The sequence below is a fragment of the Emys orbicularis genome, chromosome 11 (assembly GCF_028017835.1).
Source record: "Emys orbicularis isolate rEmyOrb1 chromosome 11, rEmyOrb1.hap1, whole genome shotgun sequence".
Classification (NCBI taxonomy): Eukaryota; Metazoa; Chordata; order Testudines; family Emydidae; genus Emys; species Emys orbicularis.
The window spans coordinates 80082199-80104335 of NC_088693.1; positions in this window are offsets into that span (position 1 = coordinate 80082199).

Genomic DNA, 22137 nt, shown 5'->3' on the forward strand with positions numbered 1-22137 from the left:
CAATGGGCTCTGGTAGCTGTTATTACCGTCTGTGTATCCCTCCTTTGCAGCCCTGTCACAATTTGCTGCTTCTGCCTTTCCCCACCCTACAGCCCCAGGGCCGTAAGCTGTGATGGATGGAGACATTCCCACCACCGTTTGGTACCTCTCACCTTTCCCCACTTTCTGCTCCCGGGGTAACAGACTGTGATGGATGGGGTTCGTCTAGCATCGTTTTCCTGTCTCGGCCTCTCTCCATCCTTTGGTCCAGGGCTGGTCAATTCTGATGGCTGGGGACATTCCCTACACAATGACCTTTCCCCGTTCTCTACCGTCCCCTATCTCCTAGACCGGGGTAGAGAGTTGTGATAGATTGGAGATATTGAAGCCTATAGGGCTAGCCTGCTTACTTGCCTATATATCTTTTCTTATGGGTTTGACTATTTGTTTTATTATAATAGGTTATAATATGTTTAGAGATTTATATTAGAGTATTTTTGGCTGCAATGCAAGGGACCTACAGGCCACATCCGGTATGTTGTTCTAAGGCAAAGTGCTGCTGATGGGGGAGGGGGGCAAAAGGGAGGCTACCAGCTAGCCCCTGCAGCTCCGCCCCTTCTGCCTGAGGCCCCGCCCCTTCCAGGGGCCCAAAGCCATCCCCCGCCTTTGGCCAGGGGCCCGGCAATTCTGTCGGCAGCCCTGGTTATAATGCAAGATTTTGAGTATATTAATTAATAATATCACATGTATCTCTAGACCAAGGTTATTGCCTTTGTAACTCTGATCATTATTACCACTTGATTGTTGTTTGATTACTATTCCATTTATCTCTATAAAAGTCTTTAAGGCTACATTTGTCTCAGTGTGAGTGTCCTTGTCGTACATCCCGAGGGTCCTCGCAAACTCTGTGTAGACTCATTCTGGGACAAGAAACTTCTTATCTTCTGATCTGATCAATTGGCGAGCCTATAACCCATATTATCTAACTCATAATATTAACCTCCTAAAATCAGGCAACAGTGTCCTGTCATAATTTGCTACCTCTCTCTGCCCATCAATGCAGTGTTGCCAATTTGGGGAGATCAAAAATCATGAGTCCAATCCCCCAAAATAATGAGATTTTAATAAAAGTTTATACTGAGTTTGTAGGTCAGTCTTGTTTGAACTCCCCTCCCCTGCCCATCAGAGCTTAGGGTGTGCAATGTGAGAATTAGTGTCGCCCACTCACTCACATACTGGAGAAGGTGATTTTGGTCCCTGCTACGCGAGCTCGCAGCCCCACAAGTGCCTGTCTCCTGCCCAGCAATTAATCCTGTTGCCCCAACCCCCCATCAGTTCTGTCCCCACCCAACCCCTCAATTCACCCCCCTAGTTCAATCTCCCAGCCGCCATCATCACCACCCCATCACTCCAGTACCCCACCCCACTGACCCCCACCCCACTCAGTGCACCCTCCCAGTACTCACCCCATCTACTCAGAACCCCCCACCAATGCAGCCCCCCCACCCCACCCCATCAGCCCCCACCTGCCTCAGTTCAGCCCCCTGCAGCCCCCAGCCTCATCTCTGCTCCTTAGGGTTCTTCACCCATCCCAGGAACAGGGGGTGACGGATTGGATCACAGAAACCCCCTAGGGGCTGCCAACTGATGTGCCAAGACTATTTCTGCCCCCGTTTTCCTGCCCTGGCAGCTTGGGACTCCAGTGCCCTGCCTGGTTTGAGTCAGATCCGCTAGCCTGCTGCAAACCCAGACCCAGGTCTGAACCATGTCCCACAAACTGCAGGCTTAAACTGAAAGCAGCTTAAGAAGTGTGCCTGTCTTTAACACTCAGATGCCCAATTCCCAATAGGGTCCAAACCCCAAATAAATCCGTTTTACCCTGTATAAAGCTTATACAGGATAAACTCATAAATTGTTCACCCTCTATAACAGTGATAGAGAGAGATGCATGGCTGTTTTCTCCCCGCCCAGGTATTAATACATACTCTGGGTTATAAGAGTAATAAGTAAAAAGTGACAAAGAGTCCTGTGGCACCTTATAGACTAACAGATGTACTGGAGCATAAGCTTTCGTGGGTGAATACCCACTTCGTCAGACGCATGTAATGGAGTAAAAAGTGATTTTATTAAATACAGAAAGTAGGATTTAAGTGGTTCCAAGTAATAGCAGACAGAACAAAGTGAATTACCAAACAAATGTCTTGTTGAGCCAGACACTCCAGTCTGCTGCAACACAGACCCAGGGTCTGAATCACTTGTCCCAAAGCTGCAAGTTTACCTGAAAACAGCTCACAGAAGTGTGCTTGTCTTTAGCACTCAGATGCCCAACTCCCAATGGGGTCTAAACCCAGATAAATGGAGAGGGTGTATGGGGTGTGGGTGGGGGTGGGGTGGGGGTGTGTGGAGGGCTGGGTCCTGGTGAGGGCGTATGGGGTGTGGGTGGGTGTGAGGTGGGGGTGTGTGGAGGGCTGGGTCCTGGTAAGGGCATATGGGGTCTGGGTGGGTGTGAGGTGGGGGGGTGTGAGGGCTGGGTCCTGGTGAGGGCGTATGGGGTCTGGGTGGGTGTGAGGTGGGGGTGTGTGAGGGCTGGGTCCTGGTGAGGGCGTATGGGGTGTGGGTGGGGGTGGGGTGGGGGTGTGTGGAGGGTTGGGTCCTGGTGAGGGCGTATGGGGTCTGGGTGGGTGTGAGGTGGGGGGGTGTGGAGGGCTGGGTCCTGGTGAGGACGTATGGGGTGTGGGTGGGGGTGTGTGGAGGGTTGGGTCCTGGTGAGGGCGTATGGGGTCTGGGTGGGTGTGAGGTGGGGGTGTGTGAGGGCTGGGTCCTGGTGAGGGCGTATGGGGTCTGGGTGGGTGTGAGGTGGGGGTGTGTGAGGGCTGGGTCCTGGTGAGGGCGTATGGGGTGGGGGTGGGGGTGGGGTGGGGGTGTGTGGAGGGTTGGGTCCTGGTGAGGGCGTATGGGGTCTGGGTGGGTGTGAGGTGGGGGGGTGTGGAGGGCTGGGTCCTGGTGAGGACGTATGGGGTGTGGGTGGGGGTGTGTGGAGGGTTGGGTCCTGGTGAGGGCGTATGGGGTCTGGGTGGGTGTGAGGTGGGGGTGTGTGAGGGCTGGGTCCTGGTGAGGGCGTATGGGGTCTGGGTGGGTGTGATTTGGGGGTATTGTGGAAGCAGAGAAAGAACTGACAGGAAGGGGATGCAATGCATGACAGTTCGTTAGCAAGAGTTAGGCTAACTGTAACCCTAATAACGCGAGATTTGTAGAAGCGAGGAATGTGTGAGGCGAGTGGGAAAGAACTGTGTGAGAAGTTGTTGCGACCTTGTGTAGATAATATGGAATGTAGACTAAGAGTCTACATTAGTGAGCAAAACAAGATATCAGAATGACCTATGTATAAACAAAATGCAGCTGTTGCTCATTATTGTCTGTAACAAAAGGTATAAATGCTTGCTGTAATTGTTTACCTGTTGAGAGACCTGCTTAGCTCTCTCCCTCTATGCAATTGATAGAGAGGAAGAAAATAAAGTATCTGATTTGCTGTACCCAAACAAAAAGTGAGAACTCTGTTATTCTCCGACAGTATGGAGGGCTGGGTCCTGCTGGGGGTGTGGGGGGTGGATGTTTTTGGGTGGCGAGATGTGATTGGGTGCCTTGGGGGCATATTTTGGGGTCAGGCACCCGGTCCCTAGGCCCAGGGGGGCTTGTCCCCTCTGCCACTGCCCCATCCTCCGTTGGGGGCAGAGTGTGCTTGGCAGCGGGGGCCTCAGCACCCCTCCTCCATGTGGGATGCACGCTGGGCCGGGCCCCAGAGGGCCTGGGCTGCCTGGGCTTCCCTCCCTGCACGGAGCCCTGTGCACATGGCACTGGGGGTGGTGGGTCTCTGGTCGCTGCTGGGGACCGAAGGGGGCAGCCACGCCAGGCCTGGCTCTGACAGCCCCATCCCCGCTCTCCCCTAGGCAAGAACCTGTCCAAGTGTGAGAAGGCAAAGCAGAGGCAGCGGCTCCAGGGAGCACCAAAGGAGGGGCCCAGCCGTTGAATGTTTAAGAAATTACAGTAACGCCTGCCCAGAGCGACCACTCATGGAAGTTGGCAGAAGTGGTGGCTTGTAGGAGGTGGTGTCTCTGCAAAGGTGGGCCAATGCCCTCCCTGCTGCACTGCTGGGGGGGAGCACGTTGCTCTGGTGTTTGGGGAGGCTGAGCAGAGCGCCGGACGCTCCCGGAGGCCTGACCGCGGCTCTGCCTGGGCCCCTGCTCGGCCTCCTCTCCTGAGGCCCCCCACATTCCCTCCCCCCACCATGTCCCCTGGGTCAGCCCAAGCCCCCTCCCCCAAGGCCCACCCCCGCACCACATCCCTCCACCCCCTTCCTTGGCTTGCAAGACCCCTCTGAGGCCCCCCCGACCTGCTCCTTGCTGAGTTCCTCCGCCCCCCTCCCCTGCCCACTTCGGCGCTCTCTGAGTCCTGTCCTTCACACACACACCCCGTCTGCTGCTCACTGAGTCCCTCCTCTTCTCTACCCCCAGCCCCCCAAGGTCCCTGCTGCTCGCACTCTCTGCCCGCCAGGGCTGGCTTTAAGCCGATTCGGCCGATTCCCCAGAATGGGGCCCCGCACCTAAGAGGGCCCCGCAACGTCCGGGGCTGCCGGCGGAGCGGGGAAAAAAAAAAGCCGCGTCCTACTTCTCCCCCCTCCCTCCAGCGCTTGCGCTGCCATACAGCTGATCAGCGCAAGCCTGGGAGGGAGGGGTGAGGAGGAGGAATGCGGCGTGCTTGGGGAAGACGCAGGGATTTGAGGAGGGATCCAATGGGGCAGTGAGGGGGCGGGGCTGGGGGCGGGGGCAGGGCGGGGATTTGGGGAGGGATCCAATGGGGCATGGAGGGGGCGGAGGCAGGGCCGGGGCGGAGATGGGGCGGGGGGGGGGGGGCGCGAGACAATTTGCGTCCCAGCGTGGGGCCCCGCACCTGCTAAAGCCGGCCCTGCTGACCGCCACCCGAGCCAAGCGCTCCCCTGGCCCAGTCTGGAACTTGAGCAAGTACAAACACTTGGGAGGGGCATTCGCTGCCCCTAGGTACCCCAACTGTCGCTGCTGCTCACCAGGAACCCTGCTTTCGAATCACTGCAAAACTGTCTGCAAGGAGAGCAGAAAGCTGCACCTGCCTGCTTACTGGACTCTAAAAATGCCTCGTAATATTCCCGTCTAAATGACCGATTTTCTGACCAACAGCAGTTTTTGGCTACTCGGATAAAGGAGAGGCGTGAGGGGCCTCGGGAACAGGACAGAGAGGAGCGAGCGGCGGCCAGGGAGGCCTTGGGGGAAGAGGCAAAGGGAGGACAGGGCCACAGAGGAAGAAGCTGAGAGGGAGCAGGGCCTCCAGGTGGAGCGCGGCCAGAGCACGGGTGGGGCCACGGTCCAGGTGCTGGTGCCGCCCCTTTCGCGGGACCTTCCAACACCAGCCCTTCAAAGGCAGCAGGCTGGCGGGTCTCCAGAGAGAGAGACGCCCCATCCAGCATTTCCTGCCACCCACACCTGCATCGCCTCATCTTCCCTCCAGTGCACCCACTGCCCCACATCCCCCAGGGGCGGATTACTGCACGGGCCGATGGGATCTGTGCCTCGGGGCCCCGACCCATTGGGGGCCCCACCGGAGCGCTGGCACTCTGACCCCACCCCCTGCTGCTCCTTCCCCATCGCCCCTCAGTCCTGCGCCCCCTCTTTCTTCTGAGGTCCCATGCCAGGCCGGGAGACTGACGGAGCCTGTGTAGAGAACGAATGCCCCCCCCCCCCGCGCGGAGCCAGCCGAGCCCCTGCTCCCTCCCCCTCAGCCCCCTGTGTGGAGCCCCCTCTCCCTTCCCCCCAGCCCCTGTGTGGAGCTGGCCGAGCCCCCTCTCCCCCCACCCCCCTGTGCGGAGCCCCCTCTCCCTTCCCCCCCAACCCCCCACACGGAGCCCCCTCTCTCTTCCCCCACCCCCCTGTGCGGAGCCCCCTCTCCCTTCCCCCACCCCCCTGTGTGGAGCCCCCTCTCCCTCCCCCCCAGCCCCCTGTGTGGACTGGCCGAGCCCTTTCTCCCCCAGCCCCCCACACGGAGCCCCCTCTCCCTTCCCCCACCCCCCTGTGCGGAGCCCCCTCTCCCTTCCCCCCCAGCCCCCCACACGGAGCCCCCTCTCCCTTCCCCCCAGCCCCATATGTGGACTGGCCGAGCCCCTTCTCCCTTCCTTCCCTCAGCCCCACCCAGGCCTCCTGCAGACCCCCCCAACCCCTTTTTTTGGCAAAACTGGGCATTCATAAAGTTTTCCCGAGGCCAAGGCAGGATGGATGGCCACCCAAGGCCAGGGGCCCCAGACGTTTTTGGTTGTGCTCTACCTGGTCCGCACCCCACCCTGGGAGCCAGGCCCAGAGCCAGGGGTTCTGGTGGGTCCAGAGGTGGCAGTCAGGGGCCAGGAGTGGGGCTGCATTGGGAGTGGGGCCAGAGGTGCGGCTGGGGCACCCCGCAGTTTGGGGATCACTGTCCTAGGCTCCCAGGGAGCCCAGGCAGCTGTGGGGAGCCCATGGGCCTCCACCTGCCCTGGGTGGGGGACTGGGGTGCCTGAGAGCAGCTGCTGCCCCATATCCCTGCCCCCCAGGGCAGATGAGGGGTCCAGGGTTCAGTGAGCTGAGCAGCTCTTCCCCTGGTCGGTCAGGCCAGCGGGTGTGGCCTGGGGAAAGGGGAGAAGAAGGGGGTGTGGGGAGATGGGGGGCAATGTTCTTTGTGCCCAGGGTCCCAATAAATGTTAATCCACCTTGGGGGGGGGGGGATTTCTTTTACCTTCCCTCCAAGTGGTGCCCTCCCTGGGAGCAGGGGTGGGGAAGAGGGACCCTGGCTGGGCCGGGGGCTCTGCCCTGGGGGAGGCTCCTGGGGACCAGTGGGAAGGGCCTGGCTGGAGAGTCCCCGCTCCCGGCTGCAGCCTGGACTTCGGGGTCCCCAGCAGCAGCCGCCGGGGCTCAGGGATCTTGCAAAGAACATGGGCTCCCCACAGCGACTGCCCCTGCGTGGGCCCCATGCACCCCCCCCCACTGCCCCGCCCCCAGGCAGGCCCCCCACCACCGCTGCCCGGGCCACCATGCACATCCCCCCAGCTAGACCCCCCCATGTAGTCCCCCAAGTGCTCTGTACTGTCCAGTCCCCCCCCCTCGCCAGGGCCCCCCACACCCCAGTCTTCATTAGACCAAGATTCTGCTCCCCCATTTCAGACTCTCCCTCCAAAATAGCATCCTTCCCCCCCCCCCCCAGGATTTTCCCCATCACACTTCCCATGGGGCAGGAACGCCTCATTCTGCCTCCATTGCCCCCCCCACACACACACTCTGGGGCCGCCCACCCAGCCTGTGTTCCCGCTGCCCCTCACAGCCCTCCACCCCCGGCCCTGGTGCAGGGGCACCACCACCAGCGATGCACCAGATGCACCACAGCCGCAGGTACTTACGTGCAGGTGCTGAGAACTCAAGTCCAGAAGGGTCTTAGGCCTTGGCTACACTGGCAATTCACAGCGCTGCACTTGCTGCGCTCAGGGGTGTGAAAAAACACCCCCCCTGAGCGCAGCGAGTGCAGCGCTGTAAAGCGCCAGTGTAATTAGCGCCTGCAGCGCTGCACGCTCCCTCGCAGAACTGCAAGCTATTCCCCTCGGAGAGGTGGAGTACTTGCAGCGCTGCGAGAGAGCTCTCGCAGCGCTGGTGGCGCGACTACACTCGCAGCAGCGCTGTGAATCCGCGAGTGTAGCCAAGGCCTTAGCCAGGCAGGCAAGTGTGAGTTACGTGTGGAGGGGGCAGGGCCGGCTCCAGGCACCAGCGGAGGAAGCACGTGCCTGGGGCGGCACATGCTGAGGGGCGGCACTCCGGCCATTCTTGGGACGGCACAGTCCAGGCAGCGTTTTTTTTTGTTTTATTTTTTTGCTTGGGGCAGCAAAAATGGTAGAGCCAGGCCTGGGGCGGGGGGATGTGAACCAGCACTGATGGTGAAAAAAGAAATTAACATCATAACCAGCAGCCTGCCTTGCTGCAGCCATTGCCAGTTCCTCCCCACCCAACCCGCCAAACCACCCACCCACCCACCCCCCAAACCACCCTCCTGCACCTGGCACCCCAGTCCCAGCCAGCCGCATGGAGACAGAGCAGGCACGAGGCCAGGGCGGCTGGAACAATGTGCTGAGAGCCACTGAACCGAAGTGCAAACCCTGGAGAGAACAGAAACCAGAGTAACCCCGTCAAGCCAGGGGGTGCGGCGGCAGCACCCCTGGTGCCAGCCCCTACGCACTGCGCGGGCAGCCAACAAGCACAGGCAGCAACTGGAAACAAAGCCAAAAGCCCCCACGCCTTGGAAAGCCTTTTTTTAGCAGCTTGTGTAAACGGGAGCCAATCTAGGGTGACCAGATGTCCCGATTTTATAGGGACAGTCCCGATGTTTGGGGCTTTTTCTTATATAGGTGCCAATTACCCCCCACTCCCCGTCCTGATTTTTCACACTTGCTGTCTGGTCACCCTAAGCCAATCACACGCTCCAGTGGGAAATTAAAAAAAAAAAAAAGCAGAAGCCCCAGCCCCGGAAAAGCCCCAAACAAGCAACAGCAGCTTAAAGAAATAAATAGGCAATTACCTACACAAAGAAACCAACCTCTGCTTCATGCTCCTGGGTCTGTGCTCCTGCCCTAGGGGCTGCAGCCAGGAGAGGGGACTCTCCAGCCAGGCCCTTCCCGCTGCTCCCCGGGAGCCGCCCCCAGGGCAGAGCCCCCGGCCCGGCCCAGCCCCAGGGCGGCCCCGCTCGGGGGGAAGGTGAGAGACCCCCCAGGGAGCGGTGCCCCCGGTGCCCCAGGCTGAAGGGGGAGGGTCTGGCCCCAGGCTGCTCCCCGCGGAGCTGGCTGCAATCCCCTGCCCCTGCCCCGGGCCCAGTGTGTGCAGGGGAGGGGGGCAGCCTGGCCGGGAGGGAGTCCGGGACAGCGACACTTGGGGGGCGGACAGAGGTTACCACCTGCTCCCCACATGATCTGCTGCTTTGTGGCCCCTGTCCCTGTCGGTGCTGGTGTGAACAGAGGCTGCTCAGTGAGATCTGCTGACACCGCCCTGCCTGCTGACAAGGAGCTCCTGGCTAGTCCTGGGGGGGGCACAGGGGCAAATCAGGGGAAAGGGGGGGGCAGAATCTAGAAAGGGGCCAAACTGACTACACAGGAGGGTCTCACAGCTGGATGTAGGGGAAGGAGAGAGGTCTGGGGTAGGAGAGGGAATTAGGAACAGGGTATATGCACTGCCAGATGTGGCAGAGGGGGAAACCCAGGGATAGGAAGGGGCAGAAGGGAGAAAAGTGAACAAGCCGCCTTTGTGCACTGGAGCATAGGAAGCTCCATAAATGGGGAGGGGGCACCAGTGCCCCCTGCTCTGCCCAGAGACCCTGCCCCCAATCCACCTCTTAACCCCCACGGCCAAACCCTTGGTCCACCTCTTCTGATCCCCACTCTGCCCTTCACCCAAGGCCCCACCCACTGCTCATTCATCTCTGCCCCTTCCCTTTTCCCCATTACCCGCTCCTAAACCAGGAAAAATGTGATGGGGCCATGATCCCCTGGCTGAGGTAGAGGGGGGATGGCGCCTGGGGGAAGAGGTGGAGCGGTGGAGGGATGAGGCGGAGTGAGGGCGGGTCCTGGGGGAAGAGGTGGAGCGATGGAGGGATGAGGCGGAGTGAGGGCAGGGCCTGGGGGAAGAGGTGGAGCGATGGAGGGACGAGGCGGAGTGAGGGCGGGGCCTGGGGGAAGAGGCGGAGCGTTTGTGGGACGAGGCGGAGTGAGGTCGGGGCCTGGGGGAAGAGGCGGAGCGTTTGTGGGACGAGGCGGAGTGAGGTCGGGGCCTGGGGGAAGAGGTGGAGCGATGGAGGGACGAGGCAGAGTGAGGGCGGGGCTTGGGGGAAGAGGTGGAGCGATGGAGGGATGAGGCGGAGTGAGGGCAGGGCCTGGGGGAAGAGGTGGAGCGATGGAGGGACGAGGCGGAGTGAGGGCGGGGCCTGGGGGAAGAGGCGGAGCGTTTGTGGGACGAGGCGGAGTGAGGTCGGGGCCTGGGGGAAGAGGCGGAGCGTTTGTGGGACGAGGCGGAGTGAGGTCGGGGCCTGGGGGAAGAGGTGGAGCGATGGAGGGACGAGGCGGAGTGAGGGCGGGGCCTGGGGGAAGAGGCGGAGCAGTGGAGGGACGAGGCGGAGTGAGGGCAGGGCCTGGGGGAAGAGGCGGAGGGTTTGTGGGATGAGGCGGACTGAGGGCGGGGCCTCAGCAGAAGAGGCGGAGCAGTGGAGGTATGAGGCGGAGTGAGGGCGGGGCCGGGGGGAAGAGGTGGAGCGATGGAGGGACGAGGCGGAGTGAGGGCGGGGCCTGGGGGAAGAGGCGGAGCGTTTGTGGGACGAGGCGGAGTGAGGTCGGGGCCTGGGGGAAGAGGCGGAGCGTTTGTGGGACGAGGCGGAGTGAGGTCGGGGCCTGGGGGAAGAGGCGGAGCGATGGAGGGACGAGGCGGAGTGAGGGCGGGGCCTGGGGGAAGAGGCGGAGCAGTGGAGGGACGAGGCGGAGTGAGGGCGGGGCCGGGGGGAAGAGGTGGAGCGATGGAGGGACGAGGCGGAGTGAGGGCGGGGCCTGGGGGAAGAGGCGGAGCATTTGTGGGACGAGGCGGAGTGAGGTCGGGACCTGGGGGAAGAGGTGGAGCGATGGAGGGACGAGGCGGAGTGAGGGCGGGGCCGGGGGGAAGAGGTGGAGCGATGGAGGGACGAGGCGGAGTGAGGGCGGGGCCTGGGGGAAGAGGCGGAGCGTTTGTGGGACGAGGCGGAGTGAGGTCGGGGCCTGGGGGAAGAGGTGGAGCGGTGGAGGGATGAGGCGGAGTGAGGGCGGGGCCTGGGGGAAGAGGTGGAGCGATGGAGGGACGAGGCGGAGTGAGGGCGGGGCCTGGGGGAAGAGGCGGAGCAGTGGAGGGACGAGGCGGAGTGAGGACAGGGCCTGGGGGAAGAGGCGGAGCGTTTGTGGGACGAGGCGGAGTGAGGGCAGGGCCTGGGGGAAGAGGCGGAGGGTTTGTGGGATGAGGCGGACTGAGGGCGGGGCCTCAGCAGAAGAGGCGGAGCAGTGGAGGTATGAGGCGGAGTGAGGGCAGGGCCAGGGGGAAGAGTTGGAGCCTGGGCAGTGCCACGGTCTGGCTGGCGGTGCCCCCCCCCCCCCTTCTAGGGAGCGTCTGGTGCTCTTGCCCCCAGGGCGCAAAGTCTGCTGCTCGGCGCCGCTCCGAAGCGAGGCGATCCGCACCACAGCCAGTACCTGCCCCCTGCCTGGCAGCCTCTTTCATTTCGGGGAGCCCGAGGCTCAGCCTCCCGACTCCCCAAGCCTCTTATTCGCGCTTTGTCCCCCTCCCCGACAGCTGACTCCACAGCTTCCAGCCAGCTCATTGGCCAGGACTGGGAACCGCAGCCAATGGGAGCTACGGGGGCGGTGCCTGCTGATGGGGGCAACCTGCCTGATGCAGAGCCGGGGCCGCATCTCTGCTAGCGACAGCAGGGAGCTGCTTTGGGGAGCCGCTGATGTGACCCCCCCTCTGAATTCGTTCCTCCCCGGCCCCTGCTCGCCACAGACCCGCCCACAGCCAGAGCCTGGCCCGTTGATTGGGTGACCAGATAGAAAGTGTGAAAAATCAGGTCGGGGGTGGGGGGTAGTAGGAGCCTATATAAGAAACCCCCCCAAATATCAGGACTGTCTCTATAAAACCGGGACATCTGGTCACCCTACGCACACACCCTCCTCCTCCCTGTGTACGCACACACACACATCCTCCTGCCCACACACACACACACATCCTTCTCCTGCCTACACACACACACTCCTCCTCCTCCCCCTGCTACACACAAACACACACACACTCCTCCTCCCCCTACACACACACACACACACACACTCCTTCTCCCCCTGCCTGCACACACACTCACCTATATACTCACACACATCCATCCTCCTCCTGCCTACACACACACTCATCTTCCCCCTGCCTACACCTACACACACACACACCCTCCTTCTCCCCCTGCACACACACAGACACTCCTTTTCCCCCTGCCTACATACACACACACACACACACACACACACATCCTCCTCCTGCTCCCCCGCCACATCCTGAGAAATTCCCCCATCTCAGAGAGGTTTCCCTCTGCCTCCCAAGCAGACACACTCTGAAAAGGGCCCAATCAAGCAAAACTCTCAAAGGAGTTTAAGAACAGGGCCTAATTATTATTAAACCCCCAGTAACATACAGTATGTGGCATTTGCTATGTCCATCTGAAAATAGCCCATGAAAAGCTGTTGAAATGAATTTTCAAGCCATATTTTCAGGATGCTGTTTTTCCTGTAGCTCCTACTATTTTTTCCACCATTGTTCAAATTTCTGCTATTAGTTTTCTAGTTACTGAACGTCAGAGTAAGGAAGTAGTTTTGTGAAACTTGTAAATGGTTTAAAATTAATCAGTATGCACATTATTCCTGTGTGTGTGTGTGTGTGTGTGTGTGTGTATTTGCTATATTCATTAGAAGAAAATCAACTTTTTATCCTAGTCAAAAGCAGGAAATGTATTTGAATTTTTTTCTCCAGTTTTAAATGTGTAACTAGGCTTCTATAGTTTTTTTCCCCACACACACAAATCAACCCTTAGCACTTCTGAACTGAAATAATATGAAATGATTATTGCGGGAAATTTTATTGTTACTGAAATTTAAAACTTTCTGTAGCCAATTCTACATTTTCTGTAAATCAAAACCCTGTTTCACCTAGGGCTACAATTAAACAGAAGAAATCAAAGACTAAGTTCCAAGCAAGTCTTGCTGTTAATCATTGGAAGAACTCACCATCCAAGTACTTTTATTGCAGTTTCTTTCTGCCTGAAAACTACATTTTAGTCTAAAACTTCAACTCTTTAATACAGATGGACTTGCAGATTAGGCAAATTAAATTACAACAGGCTAGTATTGCGTACAATTTAGTATAACACAATAGCATTGCACTACAATAGTCTGTACATGACTCCAAAAATAAAATTCTAAGGGTGTAATCCAAGTTAGTTATGGATTTATTTCCCCCTCTAAACTCAACAGTCACTTGCTAAACAGTACAGATGTGGCAATGTTTGAGCTGACACAGTACCACTGGGCAGTGCTTTAGGGCCACTGAATTCAGTGAGTTGTGCCCTTAACTGCAATGGATACAGGATCAGGCCTTTCACTGAATGGAGCCGAACTGAGTTTCTGTGGGTTTTTTAAAAGCATAACTTAAAAATAACACTTGATATGAACATGAAAAGTCATGTCCAATGGGTTTCTTATTTAAAGAAAATCACAAGAAGACATTATTTGAACAAGAACAATAAAAAAGTAGTGAAAACAATGCACCGGATATATTGTTTTAGGATAAATATTTATTTCAATGTCCCATCCCACAAAAAAATATTGACTGCGGTGGTGAGGTACATTCAAAAACACTGAAGTGAGTTGAATGTATTATTATTGTTATTATTAGCTAGATAGATAGGTTATGGGCAGGCGGGGGGGGGGATTCAGTGTGGAAAATGGTGTGTTATTTTATGGGTTGAATGATGACCGAATGACATAACCCCTCGACCATGTCCATCACTTAAGTCCAGTAATTTTGTCAAGTGTCTGTTGCACAACATGGTGGTGCCTACCCCTGCCTGCATGGAGGCAAACCCATCTGGCTCATCTTTACCCTACAGACTTCAAACTCTCTTTCTGAACAAGCCCTTTCATCTCCGGTGAGATATTACCCCAGGAGCTTCCTGGAATCTTCACTCCCTTTGATTAGAAACCTTCTCAGTCAAGGCAACTGGGCGAGTGCATTGCTGCCTGTGCCTGTCTGCTGAGATATGGACTGTAATGGTCAGAGATCTCACCAGCACAGAAGTATATTGAAGGCGAATCCTAAGGAAATAAGAGTTTAAATGATCCTCCACATATCCCGCCTCTCACTAAAATGAATCCAACCCACAGGTCACTTGGGCATAAGTATCCATCTCAGGACGCTACACTGTTAGCAGCATAAATGAAGCTGCCAAACAAATGATGTTTAAATGACCTCACTCTAGTTTGCACACTCCTCTGTTAAGAGGTCATTGATGCATATGGACACCAGGCAGGGTCGTTTGGAAGCTGAAGACTCTATGCATCCGTCCCACACCACTGTCGAGTTTCAGCACATTAGGACAAGTCAGCAAATAAGAACAACCTTACCCAGGGCCGCCCCTAGTGGGGTGCAGGGCCCAGGACAACTTACCCTGCCCCACCCCTGCCCCCCCATTCTCCTCCTTCCCTGCCCCTATTCCACCTCTTCCCCCAAGCCCTGCCCATGCTCTGTCCCTTCCCCCAAACCCCACCCTCTCCGCTCCTGAGCAGAGTTAGGCAACAGTTGAGTGTGTGCAGGGCCGGCTCTAACTTTTTTGCTGCCCCAAGCAGCAAAAAAAAGCGCCGCCCCTGTGACGTTATTGATATAATCTGGGACCATATAGATCATTGTTGCAACCAAGGTCCTGTAGTGGCACGCAAATCTTGTATAAAGGGGGTCAAATGAGGTGTCTAAGACAAGGTTATGGTTTACTGGTTATGATTAGGCTGTCTATATGTGTGTATCAATTTTGTAGTTGAAGTTATGAATATTGGCTCTATACTGTCTGTATTTCAAACTTATGCTCTGCTTCTGGGAGACACCCCAGACAAGTTGGTGTTAGCTCTGCCTAGCCTGCTTGATGGCCCATTAAGGACCATCAGCTATACAATGGACCCATTAAGAGAAGGCAAATATGCCTTGAGACTCAGCAAAGTATGCAGGGACTGGCCCAGGTGACTGCAGACTCCATCTTGCTGTAATTTTCCACAGTAAGAACAAAGAGGTGTTCTTACACCTGGAAAAGACTATATAAGGCTGATTCCTCATCTCCATCGGGTCTTCAATCCTGCTTCATACCTCTGGAGGAACTTTGCTACAAGCTGAAGCTTTGAACAAAGGACTGAGGACCCATCCCAGTGGGGGTGTATTCCAGAGACTTGATTTGAACCTGCAGTTTATTCCATCGCTGCTGCAAGCCTGAACCAAGAACTTTGCCATTACTGTATGTAATTGATTCCGTTTAACCAATTCTAACTCTCATCTTTATCTTTTTCCCTTTTATGAATAAACCTTTAGATTTTAGATTCTAAAGGATTGGTAACAGCGTGATTTGTGGGAAAGATCTGATTTGTATATTGACCTGGATCTGGGGCTTGGTCCTTTGGGATCGAGAGAACCCTTGTTGTATATATTGGGATATTGGTTTTCATAACCATTTACCCCATAACGAGCGGCACTGGTGGTGATACTGGGAAACTGGAGTGTCTAAGGAAATTGCTTGTGAGGTTGCGGTTAGCCAGTGGGGTGAGACCGAAGTCCTCTTAGTCTGGCTGGTTTGGATTGCCTTAGAGGTAGAGAAACCCCAGCCTTGGGCTGTAACTGCCCTGTTTTAGCAATTTGTCCTGAGTTGGCACTCTCAGTTGGGTCCCGCCAGAACCGCATTGTCACAGTGGCGTAGTCGGCAGGATCCACAGAACCAGGTCAATTAAGCTTTGGGTCAGAACCCCACGCTATCCAAATTTGAATTTTGGGATTGAGAGTTTTGTTGGTTAAAGAGCTGCTGCAATGGCTGAGCAAAGAGCATATGAGGGACTTGGCAAAAAAGCCCTGGAAAATTTGTGTTCAGAAAAGAGGATAAGCTTTAGAAAGAAAGCTACAAATCAAGAACTGAGAAATCTGTTAATAGCCAGTGATCAGGGGGCAAGAGCACAGCCCTTACCTGAGGCTACAGAAGATGCAGAAAAAATTAGGATGCAAAAGGTGACAAGTAAACTGCAGTTTGAGCATGAACAGAAACTAGCAGATCTTCGATTGCTGGAGAAGCAAAAAATAGCAGAATTAGAAAGAGAGAGAGAGAAAGAAGCCGATCAAAGAAAGAAGGAGGCTGAGGAGCGAGAAGAGAGAGCTCGTAAGGGGCGTCTAGAGCTGCTCGCTGCTGAACAGGAGACGGCCAGACTTCAGCTCCAAGTAATGGAAGAGCGGAGAAAGTCATCCCCACCTGGTACTCCACTTCCCCCCCGCCATGAGAAAAACTGGGAAAGGATGTGTCCCATTTACAACGATACTGAGGATATAGAGGAGTTTTTGTCTACCTTTGAACGCCTCTGCAATCTGTACCAGATCCCCGAGGGTCAGCGAATGCCTGTCCTGCTGACCAGACTGACTGGAAAAGCCAGGGAGGTATTTAATGACTTGGGGGAACAAGAAGCCTTAGATTATGAGCGGTTTAAGGATTCTGTGTTAAGGCGGTTCAAGGTTACTCCTGAATCTTACAGAGTTAAGTTTAGAGAGTTTAAAATGTCTAAGGATTGTACTTTTGTAGAATGTGCTCATAAGCTGATGGGTTTTGTTAAAAAGTGGGTTGTGGGAGCCAAGGCGCATGAGAGTTTTGAAAAACTGCTGGATTTAATAACTTTGGAACAGTTCTTAAACATTGTGCCTGACAATGTGAGAGCAGCTGTGTGTGATAGGGACCCTGAGTCAGTCCTACGGGCAGCAGAGATTGCGGATGCCCATACCCAAAACAGGGCTCGAGAAGGGTGTAAAACCCCGGGGAAAACTAATCACCATTCTCCCCAGTTCAAGAGGAGGGAAGGATTTAAAAGTAAACCCGACTCTTCTAAAGGAGTTCAAGGGGGCCCGGAGGGTAGGAACTCACATCCCAGGACGGAACAGGTTACATGCTATCACTGTGGTATGCTGGGCCACATGAGACCAGACTGCCCAACACTGAAGGGCAGCCCAAAACCAGCAACCCCACATGCCAAGGCAAATGCTAACCCTGTTATTATAAACTCACAGGCAAGCTACACAGAGCCCAGCATTGGTGCCCTGTGTGCAAATGCTGTTTCTGTGGTCACTGAAGAATTTGACCTTAAAACTCACATTAAAGCTAAATATGGGGGAAATAATGCAGAGTTTATTAGCAGTGCAGAAGTGAATGGAGTAAGGTGTATGGCATGGAGGGACACCGCAGCAGATATCACTTTGGTTAAAGCAAGTCTTGTCAGGAAGGAAGATTATTGGCCAGGTGAAGATGTGACTGTTGTAGCCTTTTCTGAGTATTTTGTCAGGGTGCCTTTGGCTAAAATCCACCTGAAATGGAAGGGATTTGAGGGCACCATGGTTGTGGGAGTAAAAGACGCACTCCCTAAGGATATTATGATTGGAAATGATATTAAAGCTATGGTCAGTCAAGTTAACACAAACCAGGCACAGGAGAGGATTGATCCTAAGGTTGCGCCTATGGAGGGTTTCTCCAAAAGTTTGTCTTTGGAAAGTAGCTGTTTGGCTGTGAATGAAGTTTCTAAATGTCTATCTAATGTCTCAAAAGTAAATCTGGAATTAGATCAAGCAAAGGGAGAGGAGATTTTGGATGAGCCTAGGCAGTCTTGTGAACTGATGGCTTTATCTAGTCAGCAGTTTGGGAAGGCAAGGAGAGTGGAAGATGAGTGTCCCCATACCTTACCTGTTTCCTGTGTGAAGAATAGTGACAGTGAAGGAAATGTGCCTGTGTCGGTCAGGGGTATTGACTTGCCTATGGAGGAAGCTACCCCAGTCTCCAAGCAGTTGTCTGTGAACAGCCCGGTGTGCTGGGACAAGGGAAATGAAATCCCAAACTGTGTGTCTAGTAAAGGAAAATGTGTCTCCAACTCTTTTTTGTCTGTGGAGCAGACAGAAAGTGCCTTTCAGCCTGTGATGGTTGAGAGTAATTCAGTTGTCTCAGATTTGGTTCTGAATTCAACTAAAGCCCAGGAAGGGAAGGGTCCTAAGTTTGTGTCTGCTGGGGAGAATGGCACTGTAACTAGGTTGCATCCAGTTAGTGTCTTAGCAAAATCCCAGAGACCAGACAATTCTGGTGCTTGTATCTTGCCTGTTGCTCATGTGTGGTTGGAGAAGGGGGTAACAACTCTGTCTAATCAGAGTGATACCCTAGCCAGGGCACAAGGAGAGCAGAAAGGTAATTTGGTTGTGGTACCTACGGACAGTTTAACAACTTGTAGCAAAAAGAACAAAATTCCTAAGCTTGTGTGTGGCAAAGGAAAGGAGAATGCTTCTGACCTTGCATCTAATGAGTCTATGGGTTTGCCTGAAAGGGGATTGTGTAGGAATCTGCCTGATGGGCCAAAGGTGATCCTAAATGTAAGTAAGATCCAGACAGAGTCTGTTGTTGCTCAGGAAAGTGTTCCTTTAGAGCAAGCCCTAGGTGAAGAGGATAAGGGCAAAATTTCTGTGAGGGGTAATTTGCTGCTTAGAAAAGCTCCTGGGGAAAGGAATCCTCATGGTAATCTGTGCAAGCAGTTCACTGCAACTGAAGGGTGTGAGAGTGATTTAATCAAGGAAGTTTCAGTTCCTAACAGCCAGAAATTTTCTGTTGTGAATGGATCCCCTGACTTTCCTTTTGAAAGATCCAGTGTGGGTAGCTTTGAGAAGGTCTCAGATGAAGTAAGAGCTGTTAAGAAAGTTAAGCAGCCCTATAACCAGGTGGCTGTGTGTGGCCATCTTGTTGGGAAGACAATGGTGTTGGGACAGAACTGTCTCCATGCTAATTCGTTAAGTAAGCAGTTGGTGCTTCAGGGTCTGAGAACAGATTTGGTTACTGGTGTTTCAGAGCAGAACAGTTTTATGGCCGAATGCTTGAGGATGCAGGGGAGATCAAGCAAACTCTCACCCTCAGACTCTTTGGATTTGTGTGGTATCTCTTTAAGACAGAGTCCAGCCTTGGAAAGGATAGCAGTTAAGGATATGAAAACTGGTGGACTGGCTCCTGTCTGTGGTAATGCAAATTACTTGCCTGGCTGGGAGAGGAAGGACTTGCTAATAGCTGTTAGCACAGAGAGCCCACCCCATCAGCCAGTGAATTCTGTTAAGCAAGAGAAATCAGGGTTTGATCCTGCAGGACAAGGAGGAAAGAGAAAACTAAATTTTGCAAAGGGAAGCCACAGGTTAACCCTAAATTGCCCAATCTCCAATGGTATTAAGCCAAAGGTGTGCCATGACAAACATGATTGTAAATGGACACTTGCAATGAAACTGTTATTATTGCTAATGGTAATTTTTGTAACAAATGTGTTGCTATTACCACAAACTGTAAAAATGTACAATGTGCCTAATCTTTTGAAAAATCCATTGAACAGGTTAAAAGGAATACATGAGAACACACTTTATGTTAAAAGGCCTTGTTATACTGGTGTTTCACAGGTAATGCCTGTAAACAGTCTTGGAACTTTTCACCGGGGAAAAGACATTCCAGACCTGATGTGCTGTATAAAAAGGGAAACCGAGGCACACTACCATATTGCTTTCACGGCTAAATGCCAAGATTCCTGTACTATGAACATCATTAATATCTACATTGATTTAATGTTAACTGGGTTCCAAACATTTGCCAGAGCTTGTATGGATAAAGTAGCTGTTTTTTTTAGCTCTTGGCAAGATCACATGAGACATACAGGAACCATGCTGCAAGAGCAGATCCAATCCACTATTGTTCTAACTAAGTTTTACCTTGAGTTTGTAAAGAGGTTCAAACATGCTATTGAACATAATTTTGATAAACCATTTCTGTTATACTCTAATATGGCTTCTAACCCCAATACTGTAGTGAAACAAACCCAAGGATGGGGAGCTCTTGAGATGCAGTCAGTGATGTTTGTGTCATCCCTTCCTGCATCAATTTTGCGTTGGGGGTGTGACGTTATTGATATAATCTGGGACCATATAGATCATTGTTGCAACCAAGGTCCTGTAGTGGCACGCAAATCTTGTATAAAGGGGGTCAAATGAGGTGTCTAAGACAAGGTTATGGTTTACTGGTTATGATTAGGCTGTCTATATGTGTGTATCAATTTTGTAGTTGAAGTTATGAATATTGGCTCTATACTGTCTGTATTTCAAACTTATGCTATGCTGCTGGGTGACATCCCAGGCAGACTGGTGTTAGCTCTGCCTAGCCTGCTTGATGGCCCATTAAGGACCATCAGCTATACAATGGACCCATTAAGAGAAGGCAAATATGCCTTGAGACTCAGCAAAGTATGCAGGGACTGGCCCAGGTGACTGCAGACTCCATCTTGCTGTAATTTTCCACAGTAAGAACAAAGAGGTGTTCTTACACCTGGAAAAGACTATATAAGGCTGATTCCTCATCTCCATCGGGTCTTCAATCCTGCTTCATACCTCTGGAGGAACTTTGCTACAAGCTGAAGCTTTGAACAAAGGACTGAGGACCCATCCCAGTGGGGGTGTATTCCAGAGACTTGATTTGAACCTGCAGTTTATTCCATCGCTGCTGCAAGCCTGAACCAAGAACTTTGCCATTACTGTATGTAATTGATTCCGTTTAACCAATTCTAACTCTCATCTTTATCTTTTTCCCTTTTATGAATAAACCTTTAGATTTTAGATTCTAAAGGATTGGTAACAGCGTGATTTGTGGGAAAGATCTGATTTGTATATTGACCTGGATCTGGGGCTTGGTCCTTTGGGATCGAGAGAACCCTTGTTGTATATATTGGGATATTGGTTTTCATAACCATTTACCCCATAACGAGCGGCACTGGTGGTGATACTGGGAAACTGGAGTGTCTAAGGAAATTGCTTGTGAGGTTGCGGTTAGCCAGTGGGGTGAGACCGAAGTCCTCTTAGTCTGGCTGGTTTGGATTGCCTTAGAGGTAGAGAAACCCCAGCCTTGGGCTGTAACTGCCCTGTTTTAGCAATTTGTCCTGAGTTGGCACTCTCAGTTGGGTCCCGCCAGAACCGCATTGTCACAGCCCCCCACCGAGCGCCGCCGGAGCCCGCCCCCGAGCGCCGAGCCCCGCGCCGCCCCCCCCGCCGAAACACCCCCCCCAGCGCCGCGCCACCCCCCCCGCCGAGCGCCGCCGGAACCCCCCCCCAGCGCCGAGCCCCGCGCAGCCATCCCGCCGAGCGCCGCCGGAACCCCCCCCCCCCGGCGCCGCGCCTGCGCCGCCCCCCCCCGCCGAGCACTGCGCCGCCGGAGCGACCCCCCCCCCGCGGAATGCCGCGCCGCGCTCCCCCCCGCCGCTCCTTACCAGGTGCCGCCCCAAGCATGTGCTTGGGTGCCGGGTACCTGGAGCCGGCCCTGAGTGTGTGTGTGTATTAGGATAGTTGGCGTCTAAGAGTCGGATTCAGGTATCTAAAGTGAAAGTAGCAGCTGGGCATCTAAATCTTTTTGTGCATCTAGCCCAGTAGCTCTCAAACGTTTGTACTGGCGACCCCTTTCACACAGCAAGCCACTGAGTGCGACGCCTCCTTTCACACAGCAAGCCACGGAGTGCGACCCCCCTTTCACACAGCAAGCCACGGAGTGCGACGCCCCCTTTCACACAGCAAGCCACGGAGTGCGATGCCCCCTTTCACACAGCAAGCCACTGAGTGCGACGCCCCCTTTCACACAGCAAGCCACTGAGTGCGACGCCCCCTTTCACACAGCAAGCCACGGAGTGCGATGCCCCCTGGAAATTAAAAACACTTTTTATATATTTAACAACATTATAAATGCTGGAGGCAAAAGTGGGGTTTGAGGTGGAGGCTGACAGCTCGCGACCCCCCATATAATAACCTTGCGACCCCCTGAAGGGTCCCGACCCCCAGTTTCAGAACCCCTGATCTAGCCCCTAATGCCTAACCTGCTTTGACAACCCCACTAAGCCCCTCTCTGCATCCTCAGGTGCCTGACAGCTTAAAACTCTAACCCTAAGTCATTTTTTAAATGATACTTTTGAAAAACTTACAGAAAATCTAATGGGATTTAAAATTCAGTTTAATATAATCTGAGTTCCCAAGCACTAAAATACCTTCATCAGAACAGCACGAGGCTTTGAATGGTATCACTCCATGGCAGGGTTTGACAGCCGGTGCAGTGTCTGAACAGCCCCATTGTCAGGGATTATTGCTAAAGCCAGTAAGAGGTTGACTGTTCTCAGATAATGTCGTCTGCGCTCTAGGGGGAAGGGCTGTAATTCTGGGGAAGAACAATCTGTGTTTGTCACACGGAACAGAAGTTGAA